General features: G+C 37.2%; 1 protein-coding gene across 1 annotated transcript in view; it reads left to right on the forward strand.

Moving 5' to 3' along the window:
* The window catches only part of LOC123541111 (uncharacterized), a 166,188-nt gene that overhangs the window by 72,899 nt on the left and 73,379 nt on the right, over positions 1-19,910 (forward strand). The window lies entirely within an intron of this gene.

Genomic DNA, 19,910 nt, shown 5'->3' on the forward strand with positions numbered 1-19,910 from the left:
TATAGGGTCTTCCCCGGAAAAATAAAGGTTTCTTTAAACGGTATTTATCATTGGCGTGAGGGCTCTTTTCCACCAAAAAATAACGTGTTTCGTTGCTAATGCGTCCTTCATAAGCTTTCATGAATCGTTTGTTTTAACAGAGGTAGAGTTTGTCGTCCCCCATTATTCCTACTTGCGATTCATCTCTCAAATTTTTATGAGTACCTTTATACCACGTATTTAAGGGCCTAAATAGTCCTGGCGTGTTTACCTCCCGGATACAAGTTTTGGTGTAATTAGTATGTCAGAATTACCCTCCTTTGGTGACTGCCCTGGCGTAAATAGCAACTCCATGTCTTTGTTTCGCATTACTTCGTGCATGAGGATCATCGATTATTTTTCCAATTGGACTCTTGTCACGGGTAAAGTCGTTCTAATTCTTACGCAACCGTTGGAGTCCTTGTTTATATAAAAGTTTGGAATAGACATTTCCTTGTCGTCAAACAAATCTTTATGTATACCGTTAACAGTATAATATGTGCGAAGGCGCTCTTCGAATACATATCTTTCACATTTTCAAAACCTGTAACCCATTGCGTTTACGCTTCCGGTAAGACATAATACACATATGGAGCAGGTTCAAAAGGGTATGATGTTTTCATTATTTTCTTGAGCTTTGGACTTGGTTAAGGAGTATCCGATACATTATGAGTAGACTGATCCACAATTCGCTAGCACGTTTTGAGAGATAGGTTATTACTGGTGGAATGATGTTCACATTAAACAATGATCATTTGACAAAAATACACGATCTCAGCTTGAGTACTCGCGTGCCTAATAATGCCAACGGTCACTATGGACCTGTATTCTTCTTCATTAGAATGTGGATAAGTATAAACGTTTCCCTGTTCGGGGTGTGGTAACTGCGGGATTCTTTTTCTTACGATTGATTAAGACGAGAATGGGTTCGTTCTTACCATGAAAATGTTCTCAAACGCATCATTTTCTTCAGGTTTTTATTCATGACATAAGACAATAACAAAGTTATACAATTCTTTGAATCAATATTGAACCAGTGTAGATAAAACTAAAATTTAGATCACAGGAAACAGTAACACAGATGGTTAAAATCAATAACAGAACTATGGAAATACGCAGCAATGCTACAAAATAATTGAATCACCTTTTGACAAATATCTAAACGCCGTACATTTTTTTTAAAAACGGCTGTTATCACTTTTGGAAAACAGAATTGACAAAAACTGAACGGACCTATGGGAAAATTACATTTTAAAGTGCAAAAATCGAATCATTTACAAATATCTATATGTCCGTAACACTTTTTTTAAACAAGCATTTGACAAAACGTGAACCGGTCCTTTGGAAAATTGCATGTAAAGTGCAAAGCCTGAAACGTAGATTTCAGAACTAAAATAAGATGTCAAAAACTACAACACAGAAAATTTAAATTAAAAACGTATGAACATCAATCTTTATTAATACCCGTAGGTTCATGTCAAAATCTGCATTTTTTCTTACGTTTTGTTTCACCTCTTGATATTTTTTTTGTTTTTTCACGATTGGATTATTTTCCTTTTTTCTTATCTATACAATTTTACGCGGATTTGTTATGTATGCTCGGACAAACCTTTTGGTTCGACAACAATGTCTTTCACATTTCAAAATTGTTCAATGATTTTTTTTTATTTAAAGTAAACCCCCTAACCTTAACGGTCTCATTGTTTTTAATAGTTTTTAAAGCGGAATTTTTAGGGCCACCAGACACAAACTCTACAATGTACTCCCCACCGTCCAGCAGCTCTTTCATTAGTTCTCCCAGTATTCACTAATGGTGGGATCATCTGTCCGGGCGACTTACATATATCACCTGTCCTTATCATAATTACTGTACCCTCCTTTCGAGCTTTTCGAGGCACGCTGTTAATGTTTATGTCTGGACACAAGTTGTATAAAGTAGCTAAATAGATATTCGTTTTATTTAATCTTTCGGGTGACAGTCTCGTTTTTGTATTGCATTTATTGTAACATGTCATTGGAAAGGGATATGAAAATTAAGCGGTTGTTTTTTTTTGTTTTTTTTTTTTTCGTCGGATCGGTAAACAATTGGAAGAAAAAGGTTTGCCTGCGTTTCGTGATAGAACTTGTTGGCGCATATTGAGGACGTGACCAAACTTACCCAAACGCTATGGAGACATAGTTTAGCTGCGCTCTCAAACCCGGATTCTTCCTTTTTGTTTGACACGATCCAACGAAACACCCTCTTTCTCCAGATATTGGTTATGTTTATTCATCATGTCATGTTTCAATTTTGTATCAGTCAAGGGGAGCCGCTTGCCTCCTGCTTAAACTTTAAAAAGTGTTATATGTAATTGGCAAACAGTCACCTTCGCTGGTTTTTGGGTCTATATTGAAGTAAGTTTCCTCCCAGTGGTTATACTTCTTTCTGTATATTTTTTATTGTCTAACCTAGTCTAAAGCCGGTCTGAATTCGGGTGTACACACGTGCCTGTTATCGCTCTATCATCATCGGCGGGGAAATCGCAAGGGTTTTGTTTTTCAGGATCAGCGCTGGTTCTTCTAAAGGATATTTCAGTTTGCCATTTGACCTATAAGGAAGGACGTGATGGTATAGACCTCGTGGTGGTACAATTTTAACTTTGGCGATGCCAAAGTACTCATTTATGTCACTGAAATCTTTCGTTATTATGACGGGGGTGACTACAGGATACTGGCAATACTTGTTGACCCAAGGATACAAACTAGTGAAATCAACGTACTTGATTCGTTCACTTTCATCAACTTTGTAGTAGAGTTTACTGGCATTGGTGCGTCCCCCGAAGAAACTTTCCCTAGGATCTAATCTGTCTGTTAAATCTAAATTATCAATGAAACGCTTCATCTCAGAATTTTGATTCTTTCGTTTTCTGAATTCGTGGTCCCAAATACAAACGTATTTCATTCCTAATTGTTCTATGTAAGCTTTCTTTTTCATTGTCAACGCGAATAGTTCGTCTAATGATTGATTGGTGAGCGGATGACACGTATTTTCGCGATTATCGGTGAAACAATCTGTACATCCGTGGTAGATGCAACTGTGGTACTCATACGCGGTGTTTGTTTCTTCGCAATACCCATCTAATTTATATCGTGTACCTGGTAAAGATTTTTCGCCAATATTTAGCGCGTGTTGAATTTTGATATTTTTAGTATGCGCCAACCATTCTAACCATTCGATAGAGATTTTACTGTATTGATCATTGTAACCACCGGGAGGAATTTTCGCTATCAATGTACGTACAAACTTTTTCTCTCTCACTTCCTTTTCCGTCAGTTCGGTTTCGCGGATCCATTCGTTTTCGTCAAATACATACAGCTTTCCGTCTACTAATTTTGCGGGTACCCAATCATTTTCGCCCTCTAATTTTACTTTCCATTCTTCTTCTAAAAATTTGGTTCTAAATACGTTCATGCAGACGGAAGCTATAGTCACGGAATCGAATGGATCTACGGCCCGTACTAACTTTTCTGCTTCATGCCCTTTCCCATTTATTTCAAACTCTCTTTCACCCGTAGCATTCATCAATAATTCTCTAAATTTTAAACACGCTTGTCTCAAAATATCAACATCGCTTCTACAATATTCCAACATTTCTTTTCTAAAATCAAACGTATCGTTCTTTCTCTCACTCAACCATGCTAACAAATCAGATCTCTCTTTCTCACTCATAAAATCATGCCCGTAATATTTAGCCTCTGGGTATGACCCTATATAATTTTGGTTTTCCTTCGTATTAAAATAATGAGGGAACCACCCCTTTTTCAATTCATCTAATCCAAAGGCTTTCGGTAACGCAGATAATTTCATGGGTAAAAAATTGAGACTGTCAATCACTTTAATATGTAAATCTCGCTCCAACGTCATGTACATAATTTTGGATCCGCTATAAATGATTTTGTCGGGTCTAAGGGATTGGTCTATAAGATATTCTAAAAGGAAATAGCCGTCGTAGCCTTTCATATTGTGGGCAACAACTTTAAAATATTGATGCTGTTCAGAAAACAACCATTGACCAAATTTTTCCGCGGTATCCGTTCCTTCAAACGTGACTTCTCTAAACCCGCATGTTCCGGGGCATGGCCCTTCATCTTCGTTAGCAGGCAACTCTGAGTTGTCACATTCGTCGCAACGGGTTACCGCATTTTTTACAGACAGACTCGGGCGTTAATTCTTTATCATGCATTCCGGACACCCGTATGGGCACTACAAATTTGGGAGATGCCGTGAGTTTTACCGCACCATGACGTTTTTACATTTTGACTTTGGAGCAAGATTTACATACCTGTTGCGATTGGCGCCGTTTACAATTATTTTTTCTATTAGGTACTTATCCATTTTCAAACACTGATATTTGATCTGGCCTACACATCGAAATCAAAAATATAAACTTTCGGATGTGATCTTCTTTCGCCGGGGTGGCTCTTAAAAACACAATGTCATTCTCATCAAAGGTCGTTACACGAACAAAACACATATAATCTCCGCCTGGTGTCATCTTTCTTGCGTTGATCTTATCTTAAAACTTTGTAGCATGAAGGGCACTTCACCATGTTGTCGGTATTGTGAAGTTCCGCTGGTTTTCCTTTGTTTTTTCCTTTTTTTGTTATTGGTCTGTTGGTGTTTTTGATTAACACTCTTCTGCATATACAGTCCGTATTACATTCTCCGCTAGTCTTTCATTTTCCGTTTTAGGCACATGGTCTCTTTTACAGATGATACAGTGTGTATCGAATTGGTGTCTTTCATTTGTTATTGTATGTTTGAGGCATTTTTCGCAAAAATAATCTAGCGCTAAAAAACAGGTGTTGTTTCTGATGGCATTAAATGACCTGTCGTGCTCCTAAGTATTTATAAAATGCATGGACGCGCTCGTCGGAAAATGGGGTTGTAAGATTGATTGGCCAGCGCGGCGCTAAACACCATTTAATCCGTACTACAAGGGTTCTTCAAAAGCCGTTAAATATTCTAAGCTCGATGGGTCTATTTGTGGGCACTCTGGCTAAATGGCATATTGCAAATGCTAATTTGATTTTGTTCTTTTCGATTCTTTTTGAGGAGGATCTTTATAGTGTTTTGTCTGGAAACTTCTGTTTGTTCTAGTACGCTGGAAGATTCTTTTCTTTTGTCTGTTTTTGGTTATTTATTTCTTTCATCTTGGGTACAATTTTTAATTTGGCCAGCAGACTCCAATCGCTCTTGCCATACACATCTGGTCGTTCTATTTTCTATGGTGACTATAGATGCTTTTAACTGTAGCGAATTGTTTTTTCCTTTGGAGTCTAGTGATTCTTAGTCTTGCCCCTAACTTTTTGGTAAATCAATTGACCACTACTGAAATGTCAAAACTTTCATCAAAGCAAAGGTATTTATTAATGTGAGCACTTTCTCGATAGTACCCATCACTTTTTCGGCATTGAGTTCGTACCAGGGTTGGAGGGGAACGACAATCGGATTGTGTAACCTTGGTGATGTATAACAACATCGCCCTAAATCGTTCCCCGCCAATCGCCACCGGGCTTCCCTCTAACACGTTGTCAAACATTTGATGTGACCTTGTCTCACAATCTTCTAGTCTCTCTCTCTATTACTGTTCATTGATCTTGACTGATACGTACGAACGACTGCAGCGCTTTTCGCATACGTTCTTTCATTTTTCTTTCGTATGGTATATTGAAGTCCCTGGGGGTCGGGTCTTTCCGCCCCCTATTTCTGTTTCCCTGACGATGACAGGGGTTCCACTCCATTACGTTCTACACGATGTTTGCTACTCGTTCATTTTTTCATCAAAGAGTATAGCTTCACGCACTGTTCTATCTCTTCTTGTTCTCTAACGTATTTCCAGGGCCAAACTCCAAATCGTTTGTGTTCTGCGTCTGTTGGCTCTCCAAAAATGTTGGAAGTATTATTCAATTCTTCTCGACAAAGTATTACCGTATTGTGGGTTCCTCATTGAACAAACGGAAACCGCACCCAGGGGAATTCTGATATACCCCTCGTAGCCGCAAAAATTCACTCAGCTCATCTGCGTCGGTAAAGTATTCACGATAGTATCAGTTTTCCATGTTTGCAGTATGAATTCTAAAGCTAGATTGGATTTAAACTGACTCGAGCGCGTTCTTTATATACTCGCACAAAGCCGCGATTTCAAAAGGACGGCTTGTATTTTTTGTAAGACGTCAGTTATCTCAATTCTGATTGGTTAATTAAAAGTAATAACTGGATTAAACCGGTAAAACCAGACAAGAGGCAAGCATTTTTCAATAATTTTATTTATAGGACAATATTAAACTTTCCTGCGGTTTTATCCTCAGTATTGGAAAACAAAGTACGATCCGTGTTTTGCTTGTCAAAATTTGATTCTGATTGGTTTCAGTGAACGAAGTGTTATTACTGGAGGTTCTACAGGTAAATATCATTGATTAATGGTTATTCAGGTTAAAGCGCATATTCCGGTTTATGCGGTATGAACGATTAAATTAGGTATTTCCTAGTTCTATTTTTCGTATCGGGTTTAATATAGACATTTTGCTATAGCGTGGATAGTCCGTTAAAGCGATACGGGTCTCCTAACCTGTCAGGCGTATCGGTAAAACGTTACCGCTTGTCAAATACTGCTTTCTGATTGCTGTTGGTAGTGAAACGAGTTTCTATTCAACCATCTAGATTTGATTAGTATAGGCGAATTTATCCGGACAGGTAAGTTGTATGAAAGATTAAATTAGGTATTTCTGTTTCATTTTTTCGTATCGGTATATTCATGATATTTTGCCTTAATAATTTCTATACTTATGTATATAAACGTTAAACGGAGCTCTTTAAATCAATATTTGTGTATCGTGGAGTTGACGTTAAAGCGATAATGTCTTATCTGTATTGGAAAAAAACGTTACCGCTTGTCATATACTGCATACGATTGGGCTGTTGGTAGTGAAACGTATTTCTATACAACCATTGGTTCATTAGGCGAATTTATCCGGACTGGTAAGTTGCATGAATATTTAATTATTTCTATTGTTTTTTCGTATGGGTTTATTTAAATAATTTGTAATCATTATATTAATGCGCTCATAAATCGCGCTATGTAAAATCATCTTTATTTGTACGTTATAGAACGGGTTTAAGCCTGTCAAAATAGTTTTTTTCTCTGATCAATATTCAGACTTACCGTTATCATTTGCAGAAGAGAACGCCTGATCCCCGCCAAAATTCGTCCGCCGCGGTGAAGTGTTAACGGTAAATTTTTCATGTCCCCCGTATAAATTTCCCAAATTGGATGACGGCTGTGCACTCTCTTTATACGATTCGCTTTCTGAATTCGCGTGTCATTCGTTAATAATATTGAGCGTTGATTGGTTAGATTTTGACGTTTTCATTGGTCAAAACGACTTTTTTGGGAGTTTTATTGGTTCTTTTTCCTGCCTCTGATTGGCTTTTTTATGTTTAGAAACGACGGTATTAAATCTGTATTCAAAACGGATTAAAGAGTGTTGGTTCTTTTAGCGTGAGATATCGATGGGTTTACATCCTTTTTGTGGTAATATTTTGTCTTTTAATTTCATTTTAAAAATAGGTATTCTCGTGGGTTTTAATGACTGGTCAGCAGTACGTAATTATATTTACATTTTCTTCGAATGATTTACTAGAGGTTCTTTATAACGCATGCGTATAGCTTTGTTTTCGTTTTTATCTCGGGCCTAACTAAACTAAAAGGAACCGTGTGTGAGCCATCTGGTCTAGTCGCGTAATGGCTGTCAAGTATTTGAATACTAATTTTTCACTTAACAGAGGTCTAAATTTGAGGCTAGTTTTTGTTTAAATTTCACTGTGGATGTATTGTTGACATTTTGGTAGGAAACATGGGAGAGCAGGTTATATTTTGGTGAAGTCAAGCTCCCAAATTTTTGTATGAGTAGTAATTCGGGTCACAGAAGTGTGATTTTGATGTCAGTGTTACAGTAATGTGACCAGAGAATCTCTCTTAGAAGATACATGGGCCCCTTTCTTTTTTCTTCATTTTATATCAGTTTTATCATAATTTTTTAAATGATTTGTTCTCTGAAAAGGGTCTAGCTTGTTTGGTAGCTCTTTGAAAAACGTCAGTTTTATATAGAATATATAGGGAAAACTATCTAGGCTATTGTGGGCCTGTAGGGGTGACCCTCGATGTGCGCGAACACGCCCTAGATAAGTATACCCAAAACATTCCTAAACATTTTCATAAAAACGTCATTAGAATTCAAAATGGCCGCCGCACACGCGCACTTATTATGAAATTTTTTATATGCAAATGAGTTACTAATTATAGTAACTAGGGCATCCAAGATGGCGCCCGATTGTTTGCCCCCAAAGTGGCCCCTATACTACTTAAAGGCATATTTCATTGTGTGTTGACCGTTTCATCTTTTACATTTTCTATTTGTTATTGCAATAAAACTAGAGCAAAATATTTCTATGCTATCAAAATTTCAAATAACTAAGATCTCATTTCAGCAGAAAGATCTAAAGAGGACTTGTTAGCTAGTAAGATAACGAAGACGAAGAAGTTGCCATTCAAATTGTACTGTACATGCATTTGACCTTTAAGATATTAAACACTGAGGCTCAGTAGATTAAAAAATAATATCTCCGCATCACCAAATGAAGGAGCGGCTTGTTAAAATCAGTACTTTGCTTGAAACATTTCCATACGGGTATTTTTTTTTCATCAAAAGTTCAGTAAATCAAAAATTTATATGAATATGAAATAAACAGTACAGAAAACGTGCTTTTCAGTTAGAAATTATTCTTATAGTCTACATCATCCTTCTTTTATGGTCTGACCTGTTTCTGTTTTCTTAAGACTTTCGCAAGAAAACGGATCGTCTTTTCTTGGCATTTATGTATAAAACGCTCCTATCGCAAATGATATTCAATTAAATTTTTTTTATAAAAAAATGTTCTAAATAGTTTTTATTTTCTCGGTTGGTTTTATTTTTTTTATAAATCAGTTAATCCGACAACTTTAATAGTATATATTAATTGCGGAGAAATTACTTTTGTTATGATGTTATTAGTAATTAATAACAGAGATCGTAGTACTTTACACACATAAATAAATTTCTATAATGAACTTGTCCATCTTTCAATTTGGACAGTACAATTGAACTGTTAAAAGCACGGTGTATATGCATATCGGATCCCTCTCTGTGGAAAATGAGAAAATGGATCCCTCTCTGTTCGCGCTAAGGACACTCTTTGTGATAAACAATGAACTTTCGATTTCGTTAATGCACGGGATCCCTCTCAGTCGGCTCAATTTTGCCTCACAGAATCCTTCTTGAATCTCTGCACACGGCACGGGAACCCTCTCGGACACAATTAATTTTCTATCGGCACCGGCGCCCTCTCAATTTAATTTCAGTGTTAGAGTTATGAGATGGTGTTTGTATTTAAAAGCACTACAATAATTATAGGTTATTAGCTATGCACGAGTTTTGCAGCGGAAATAGATTGCACGACTTTAGAAGCGCAATATTCTTCCGCTAAAGAACGAGTGCATATTTACCGATGCAAAGATGATAACCTTTTTATTACATACGCATATATTGTAATGTAACTACTATAAATTTGTTCAATAGTCTGAATAGGATTGACAATACTGAACTAAATAAAAGAATTTATGCCACGACACGCATTCAATCAAGTTACACCAAGCATCTGATATGAAAGTTAGGCGTCAGTGTATGGAAAAATATCGATGTTTCCGGTACCATTGTAAGTCATCGGAGAGTAATAATCCAGACGTGTGTGCCCGGGCGGACGGGGGTTTGTTATGGTACAGATGTGTCGCTGAATGCCCCCTTTTCAGACTAGCTATGCATGAATGGCCCCTCTTTGTATCAAATCAAATTATACAAATTCTAGTTTAAAAGTTACTTGAGTATCACTATAAGGTATAGGTAAATTTGATAATAAAATTTAAATATCATTATTATCATTATACCTGATTTATATAAAGCCCGTTTCACGATCAACACGTTCAAAGGCTTTACATATAGCAAACGCAGCCACACAGGGCGCGAAAATCATCCTCTACTAGTACAGACACAGAGCGATTGACCAGAGGGACAGAGTGAGATAAAGCCCCAGTACAGACAGAGAGAACAGAGAGAGATACAGACCTGTCCAGCAAACTTAGCCTTGCTCTTTGCGAATAGACAGTCTGGTTCTTTAACGTGTCCGGTGTTAGCATCGATACACGCGAAGCCGCATTCATGGGAAGAACTAGTACAGGCCTCTTAGTCAGGTGGGAGACACCATGAGCATCTCAGAAATTTCCAGTTCCTGGACCGGGATGCATGTTATGTGAAATTGCCGATTTATTTTCAATTTAAAGGCATATTAAGGGAAGTAAAAACACCATGATTTATTTCCCTTAGAAAAAGATGTTGGTTTCAATAAGAATACCATCTCAAAATTCTAACATTGAAGTTGAGGGTGCCGGTGCCGATAGAAAATTTTGTCGAAGAGGGTTCCCGTGCGGGGTGCAGAGATTCAAGAGGGATCCTGTGAGGCAAAATTGCACCGACTGAGAGGGATCCCGTGCATTAACGAAATCGAAAGTAGGGCGTTTTTAAGGAAACATGATGAAAATAACCACAGAAAGTGTATTTACAAGTAAGATGGGATCAACGACTTCACATCTAAGGTACTAGATATTTGCTATATTCAAGGAAAGTCGTATTTAAGTTTCAATAACATCGCACGATGTTCATCCAAGCCAGTACCCTCCGTCTACATTCCATCTCCTTTTGGACTTGTGTCAAATGATAAAACAAATGTAACGATAAAAAAGCAATGGTAAATAGCTACGTCTTCCCGTTGTACATATGCTTTTTTGTGCTCAAAAAGTGTTCAGGACGAAAATTGCGATTTTCCGAGCTCACTGACGTTGGAGTTCATTGTTTACCACAGAGAGAGTGTCCTGTGCGCGAACAGAGAGGGATCCGTTTTCTCATTTACCACAGAGAGGGATCCGATATGCATACACACTGTGAAAAGGGATGCTTACCAAAAAGATACTGACTGAATAGCGAACAGTGCAGATCATGATCAGACTACTGGTCGCATAGGCAAAATCAATCTTCTCCAGCATGCTAAGGGTTATTGACTGAAGCGGGGAGGGTAATCGATAATTATCATTATCTAAGTACACACTTTTATATTATACTACTTACTGAAACGCTTACTTTGAAGTACCAGCCGTAGAGCGTTAGCCTTACATGTGACTGCCAGTCCAGAAAGACGGTTTCGCGTGTATCGGTGCTATACACCGGGCACGTTAAAAACCCAGACTGTCTATTCGCAAAGAGCTAGGCTAGGTTAGCCGGACAAGTCTGTATCTAAAAAGGATTTCTCTCTATCTGTTCTGGGGGCTTTATCTCACTCTGTCCCTCTGGTCAGATCGCTCTGTGTCTGTACTAGTAGAGGATGAATTTCGCGCCCTGTGTGGCTGCGTTTGCTATATTTAAAGCGCCTTTGAACGTGTTTATCGTGAAAAGGGCGCTATATAAATCTAGTATAATAATAATAAAGGAAGTGCAATTAGTACATGTATTACATATGACATGTTCTAATTGATTTTAAAAAAGTTATCAAAAGATTATAAAACATGCAGAGAGGTATAAATAACACCGTTGACAAATGACATATTGCAGAAGATTCTCAAATATGTTTTGTTTTACTTATAACTTGAGGCTGACCGTGTTTCTTAGGACGAACTCTACTTGCCTGCTTCATAGAATCATGAATTACTTCACATTACCCTATTTCTAAAGGTACCTTCAAACATATATGCAATTTTTACACAGAAATTAGCCTGTTATTCTCATTCAGTAGAGAACATGAGAAATGCCTACTTTAACTAGCTTTTATGTCGATATTAGTGTATTAACTAATCAGCTCATGATAAAAAAGAATAAGCGTAGAAATTTTGTCAATCTCCAGGTTTTTTCCCTTCCAATACTTAAGTGTATGAATGAAATGATCTAGTGTTAAAACTTTCTGACTACGAAATCAGGGGCCGTTGGGTACGAGTCACCTCTCCTCCAACTTAATATAACTAACATTGGGATAAGAGGCCCGTGTATGGGTGCTTTACTTCTAGCACGCTAAAGTACCAGCGAAGCTTCTGGAATTGGAAGGTCTTCTGTATCACTATCCTTCTATTCACATTTCTTATTTGAAGAAGCCGCCAATTGGGTTATCTGTGTCGAATACAAACAAACATACAGCGAATCATTGACGCAGTGGTAGGATGTTGGATTACAATGTCAACGATCGGGGTTCGATTGATTTCAAGTAGTGTTCCGTGCTGGGGTATTTAATTAAATTGATACAGTTTCCAGCAGTATCGGCCCAGACTGGATGCTAGGTAGGTAAATATGACACCTGAAGTGGGATTGACTGGAAATAAGCTGTTCTATCTATTCCAGATGGGGACGTTCGTTTAGTACCCACGCTCTAGAATAAACCCTTGTACTCAGGTTCGTCTTAATTTTACAATTAACGTCATCGTTTGAAAACATTTAGAAAAAAGTTCGTTCATATGGGCCTCAGGCTAATACAGCTGTTCCCGGCATAATAACAAGCCCAATATAGACTTACTTTACATTATTGTATAAACAATTTAATTTTATATAAATTCAGAATAAATTCAGTATCAAGATCAACATGAAATCGTCATATTAATATCAAGTTATTGTTTGACTTGCTAATGTCATTGAAGCTGTGGTTATTAGATTATATTGTTTTATTGCGTATATGACAAATATGATATCACAATTGTGTCGTTGAACTGCTTCATAAAATAGGCTTTCGTCATTATTCAGCATGCTTTATTAAATATGTATTACACCTGCACTCTTAAAACACCCTGCTTATAATGCACTTCCATATTTGATCAATATCACTTACATGTGCTTACGCATTTGACCTGGGTGTACTGTACTCATGAGCCAGATGTAAGAAAAATTGTTACACTCACTCCTTGCCATGTTTGTCCGTGCCAGAACAGTAAAATAGTTTTAAACGAGAGAGAGAGAGAGTACTTCGTGGTCAAGCAAAGATAAGAGCACACAATCTTATTGATGTATTAAATGATTTTATGAAATATGCGTATACATGTACATAGTGTGTTGTTTCAGTTCAAAGAAAGTAAACAATATTTGTTTATCTGATGTCAAAACTGCAAATCATACCCAGCACGCAAGCCTATATGAGGCCCATAAGGGCTATATGTAGGCAAATGTACCATACGGGTCCCATATGGGACCCATATTGTAATCATTTACCTTTATTCGACCCATATGGGACCCATATACAATGTCTCATCGATGTGATACACCAATCCCAGCTAGCAAAATACATGGGACCCATAAGGGCCCCTTATTGTTTTCTATATGGAGCCAACATGGGATTTGTAAACGGGATTGGCATGGGTCTCACATGGGCTTCAAAATGAATACAGGGGTGTATCACATCGATGAGACATTGTATATAGGTCCCATATGGGTCCAATAAAGGCAAATAATTACAATTTGGGTCACATGGGACCCGTATGGTACATTTGCCCAGATATAGCCCTTATGGGCCCCATATAGGCTTACGTGCTGGGATGTATTCATTTTGAAGCCCATGTGGGACCCATGCCAATCCCGTTTGCAAATCCCATGTGGGCCCGATATAGAAAAAAATAAGGGGCCATTATGGGTCCAATATATTTTGCTAGCTGGGTAAGCTCCGGCTCATTGGAAGGGGCATTGAGTGCATATAGAAATGCGATCATAAGTTGTACGTCGTTCGTCTGTCGTAAACTTTTATCCGATGTCATTAAGCCAACATTTTATGTACTAAATCTTTACCGAATGTAACTTAGATCTGTTTTAATAACTGGAGTCCATACTTTGAAACAACATTGCAGTTAAAAACTGGAAAAACTTATCAGTATTATTTGAAAACTGAAACGTTCTATAACCGTTATTCAAAGTTATATATTAATATTTTCACATCATACATGTATTTTAGAGAAACTCTGTCACGGAAGGAATAGGTGGATCAAACAGCAAGCGATTAGTTGATTTGAAGCCTTTGTGGATGGTCTATATTTTTCGTTAAGTGTCTATAAAATTACGCATGTTTCTTCATGCTATTTATATAAAACACGGTATTTCGGGATAAACAACATTTTTCAATTTCTTTCTTTGGTATAACAGTAAATGTTGGAACCAATAATATTTAAGGAGCAAATGTGACCCTCCATCAGAGAAATTTTGTATACCGATATTTTCTGCATGCATATTTTTTTTATTTCAGGCCCCTACGATGTGGTAACCCTAAATATTTTCCCGTCCTTGGCACAGAAAAATTGAGGGAACATCACCTACTTGCCATACAAAAGTACGGGCATCGAGCTCAATGTATGATATAGGTACAAGCAAATTTAAGAGAAAATAATGTAATTCTCCATACAATCAACAATACAAACGTGCAATTTCCTTACAATAAAATACACAATATGTAAATATTGTATCAAACACTAGATAGACAGGCGAAGGTCATACTAATATTAATCTTTGTAGGCTGTAATAATAGTTAACAATCATTTAACTTGTTCGGGGAAAGAAAAGAAAAACACCTGACTGTCTTACTTGTGATCATTATTCTTAATTTTTATGTTATATTCGTTAGGATCACAAGGTAAAGGAGATAATTCTATACGGTTCAAAATATTTGAATTGTAGGTATACTTCCCCTTATATAGATGATATATACGAACATTTAACAAAGCTAACTCCGTATTCGCCCGCTTAGGTCAATAGGGAGTCGGCAGATCTACGGATGGCAGGGTGGTAAGTTCGATACAGGGGCGAGGCATATGTTCTCCGTGACGATTTGATAAAAGACATTGTATCTGGAATCATTCGTGTAGGGGATTAGGTTTGTACTGCCCGCCGATATACGGCGTTAAACCCAAGATAATCAAACTTTTGCATACACAACAGCTCATATCATCATATATTTATTGGTAAGTAAGTATTTATTTCAACGAATGTAAAGATTTTATTTTGAAATTATCTATCAGTAAGCCAAAACACGCCAAACTGCAGCCAAAATTCAAATGATTCATTATACTAAATGCTTTCATACATTTGGGGAATGCACAACTGTAATTTTTCCAGCCGCAGACCTGTATTGACTTCACCTATTTTCCAGATACAATGTATTTTATCAAATTGTCACGGAGAACATATGCCTCGCCCCTGTATCAAACTTACCACCCTACGATCCGTAGTTCGCCTGTCTATCTAGTGTTTGATACAATATTTACATATTTTGTATTTTATTGTAAGGAAATTGCATGTTTGTATTGTTGATTGTATGGAGAATTACATTATTTTCTCTTAAATTTGCTTGTACCTATATCATACATTGAACTCGATGCCCGTAACTTTGTTCGGCAAGTAGGTGATGTTCCCTCAATTTTTCTGTGCCAAGGACGGGGAAATATTTAGGGTTACCACATCGTAGGGGCCTGAAATAAAAAAAGATATGCATGCAAAAATATCGGTATACAAAATTTCTCTGATGGAGGGTCACATTTGCTCCAACATTTACTGTTATACTAAAGAAAGAAATTGAAAAATGTTGTTTATCCCGAAATACCGTGTTTTATATAAATAGCATGAAGAAACATGCGTAATTTTATAGACACTTAACGAAAAATATAGACCATCCACAAAGGCTTCAAATCAACTAATCGCTTGCTGTTTGATCCACCTATTCCGTGACAGAGTTTCTACAAAATACATGTATGATGTGAAAATATTAATTTATAACTTTGAACAACGGTTATAGAACGTTTCAGTTTTCAATTAATACTGGTAAGTTTTTCCACAGTTTTTAACTGCAATGTTGTTTCAAAGTATGGACTCCAGTTATTAAAACATATCTAAGTTACATTTGGTAAAGATTTAGTACATAAAATGTTTGCTTAGTGACATTGGATAATAGTTTACGACAGACAAACGACGTAAAACTTATGATCGCATTTCTATATGCACTCAATTCCCCTTCCAATGAGCCGGAGCTTATGATTTGTAGTTTTGACATCAGATAAACAAATATTGTTTACTTTCTTTGAACTGAAACAACACCCTATGTACGTGTATACGCATATTTCATAAAATCATTTAATACACCAATAAGATTATGTACTCTTATCTTTGCTTGACCACGAAGTACTCTCTCTCTCTCTCTCTCTCTCTCTCTCTCTCTCTCTCGTTTACAATGGCACGGACAATCATGGCAAGGAGTGAGTGCAACAATTTTTTCTTACATCTGGCTCGAGTACAGTACACCCAGGTCAAATGCAAAAGCACATGTAAATGATATTTATCAAATATGGAAGTGCATTATAGGGAGGGTATTTGAAGAGTGCAGTTGTAATACACATTTAATATAGCCTGCTGAATAATGACGAAAGCCTATTTTATGAAGTACTTCAACGACACAATTGTGATATCATATTTGTCACATACGCAGTAAAACAATATATATATAATCTAATAACCACAGCTTTAATGACATTAGCAAGTCAAACTATAACTTGATATTAATATGATGATTTCATGTTGATCTTGATACTGAATTTATATAAAATTAAATTGTAAAGTAAGTCTATATTGGGCTTGTTTGGGGGGTTCGTTTTGAGGGGGCTGCGCTTTTGGTGCGTGGCATTTCCTGTTTGATATTTTTCTTTGTTGTTAGTATGCCGAGAACAGCTGTATTAGCCTGAGTCCAACATGAAATTTTTTTTTCTAAATGTTTACAAACGATGACATTAAATGGAAAATTAAGACGAAACGGAGTATAGAAAGAATTTAGTATTGAGCGTGGGTACTTAACGTCCCCACACAGAATTGATAGAACAGCTTATTTCCAGTCAACCCTACCACAGGTGTCATATTTACCTACCTAGCATCCAGTCTGCGCCGATACTGCTGCAAACATTATCAATTTAATTAAATACCCCAGCACGGAACACTACCTGAAATCGATCGAACCCTGATCGTTGACATTGTAATCCAACATCCTACCACTGCGCCTTTGATTCACTGTATGTTTGTTTGTACTCGACATCGGTAACCCAATGGCCGGCTCCTCCAAAATACTATAAATAATGGGAGTGGGAGGAGAGTGCTCGATACAGAGAACCTTCCAATTCCAGAAACGCCACTGGTACTTTAGCGTGCTAGATATAAAGCACCCATACAGGGATTCTTATACCAGTGTTGTTAATTTTAAGTTGGAGGAGAGGGGACTCGAATTCGCGACCCCTGATTTTATAGTCTGAAAATGTTAACACTTGATCATTATATCCGCTCTCTCCCGGTATAAATTATGCCCTCCCTTACATGTACTATTAAGTATTGGAAGGGAAATAACTTGAGATGGTCAAAGTTTCTGACGTGCTTCTAGGCCTATCATCTTTTTATCAAGAACGGATTAGTTATACAATGATATTAACAAATCCTTATATAAATATAGGCATTTCTCGGTGCTCTCTTCTGGCTGATTGCGAAGATCATTCTTATTGTTGTGTTGGAATTGCATATATGTTTGAAGGTACCTTTAATATTATTAGATCAATTCATGATTCAAATAGAGGTAAGGAAGTAGAGCCCGTCCTAGGATACACGAACAGTCTCAAGTTATATGCAAAATGAAACATATTTGAGAATCTTCTCAAATATAGGTCATTAGTCAATGATGTTCTTTAAACCTCTATGTATGTTTAATAATCATATATGTCATGGGTACATCCTTAATGACATTTCTTTTAAATTGACATAATGCCGGAAGTACTTGTGTATCGCTTTGTTGTTATGAATGTTTGTGCCAAATTATTGAATATCCATCTATGCATTGCAAAATTGCCCTAACAAGACATCCGAAAGTGACACTGATGTTTGAGCTAGGTTTGTGGATCTTGCACGTGACATGTTGTTCTTTTATGGGGACATTTTTGTCCAAGTTGTATCAGATACTTCATTTCTGATCAATGACTGGAGAATCATTTGGCCTAGAACCTTCAAACTTTATAGGATGGCAAGGATGATGGAGTAGGCGACCTCTATTGATTTTGGTGTCACTCCATCAAAGGTCAAGATCACAGAGGTCTGAACATGGAAAACCATTTCCGATCAATAACTTGAAAACCACTTGACCCAGAATGTTAAAACTTCGTAGGATGATTGGTCATGCAGAGTAGGTGACCCCTATTGATTTTGAGGTCACCCTGTGAAAGGTCAAGATCACAGGTCCCTGAACATGGAAAACCATTTCCGATCAATAACTTGAGAACCACTTGACCCAGAATGTTGAAACTTCATAGGATGATTGGACATTCAGAGTAGATGACCTCTATTGATTTTGGGGTCATTCTATTAAAGTTCAAGGTCGCAGCATCAACTTCATAGAATGATAGGACTTACAGAGTAGATGACCCCTATAGTTTTTGCGGTTACTCCATCAAAAGTCTAGGTCAAAGGGGGCTGAACATGGAAAACCATTTCCAATCAATAACTTGAGAACCACTTGACTCAGAATGTTGAAACATAATAGGATAATTGGACATGCAGAGTAGATGACTCCTATTGATTTTGGGGTCACTCGATCAAAGTTCAAGGTCACAGGGGCCTGAACATGGAGGCATACCTATAGTAAAGGAACCAGCTTGGGAGTCATCTGGTCTAGTCGCGTAATGGCAGACCGGTTTTTGAACATTAATATTTCACTTGGCATGGCAACAGAGGTCTATATTAAAGCCAGTTTCTGTTTAAATTTCATTGTGGATGTATTTGTGACATTTTGGTAGGTAAACATGGGAGAGGAGGTTGTATTTGGTGAAGTGAAACTCAATTTTAGTATGAGTAGTACCTCCAGGTCACAGCAGTGTGATTTTGATGTGATTTTACAGTAAGCAAATGTGACAGGAGAAATCTCTCTTAGAAGATACATGACCCTACTTTTCTCGTCTTTTTATATCAGTTTTATCATAACTCTTTAAATTGAGGTTTGGTAGCTCTTTAAAAAATGTCAGTTTTATATAGAATATATAGGGACTATTGTTTAGTGCAGTATGACCTGGAAAACCATTTCCGATCAATAACTTGAGAACCGCTTGATCCAGAATGTCAAAACTTCATAGGATGATTGGACATGCAGAGTAGATGACCCTATTAATTTGGGGTCACTTTATTAAAGATCAAGGTCACGGGGGACCGAACATGATAAACCATTTCTGGTCAGTAACTTAAGAACCACCTGACCCAGAATGTTGAATCTTCATAGGATGATTGGACATGCAAAGTAGATGACCTCTATTGATTTTGGGATCATTCTATTAAAGGTCAAGGTCGCAGCTGACAGAACATGGAAATCCATTTCCGGACAATAACTTGAGAACCATTTGACCTAGAACCTTCAAGCTTCATAGGGTGATAGGACTTACTGAGTAAATGACACCTATTTTTGGGGGGGTCACTCAATCAAAAGTCAAGGTCACAGTGGGCTGAACATAGAAAACGCTTTCCAATCAATAACTTGAGAGTCACTTGACCTAGAACGTTGAAACTTGATAGGATGATTGGACATGCAGCGTAAATGACAACTACTTATTTTGGGATCACTCGATTGAAGGTCAAGGTCATAGGGGCCTGAACATGGAAAACATGCAAAGTAGATTATCCCTATTGCAGCCAACCATCAGTGTCTCTTTGACTTTCGCTCCTGTCTACTAATGACTTCTTGC

The sequence above is a fragment of the Mercenaria mercenaria genome, chromosome 16 (assembly GCF_021730395.1).
Source record: "Mercenaria mercenaria strain notata chromosome 16, MADL_Memer_1, whole genome shotgun sequence".
NCBI lineage: Eukaryota > Metazoa > Mollusca > Bivalvia > Venerida > Veneridae > Mercenaria > Mercenaria mercenaria.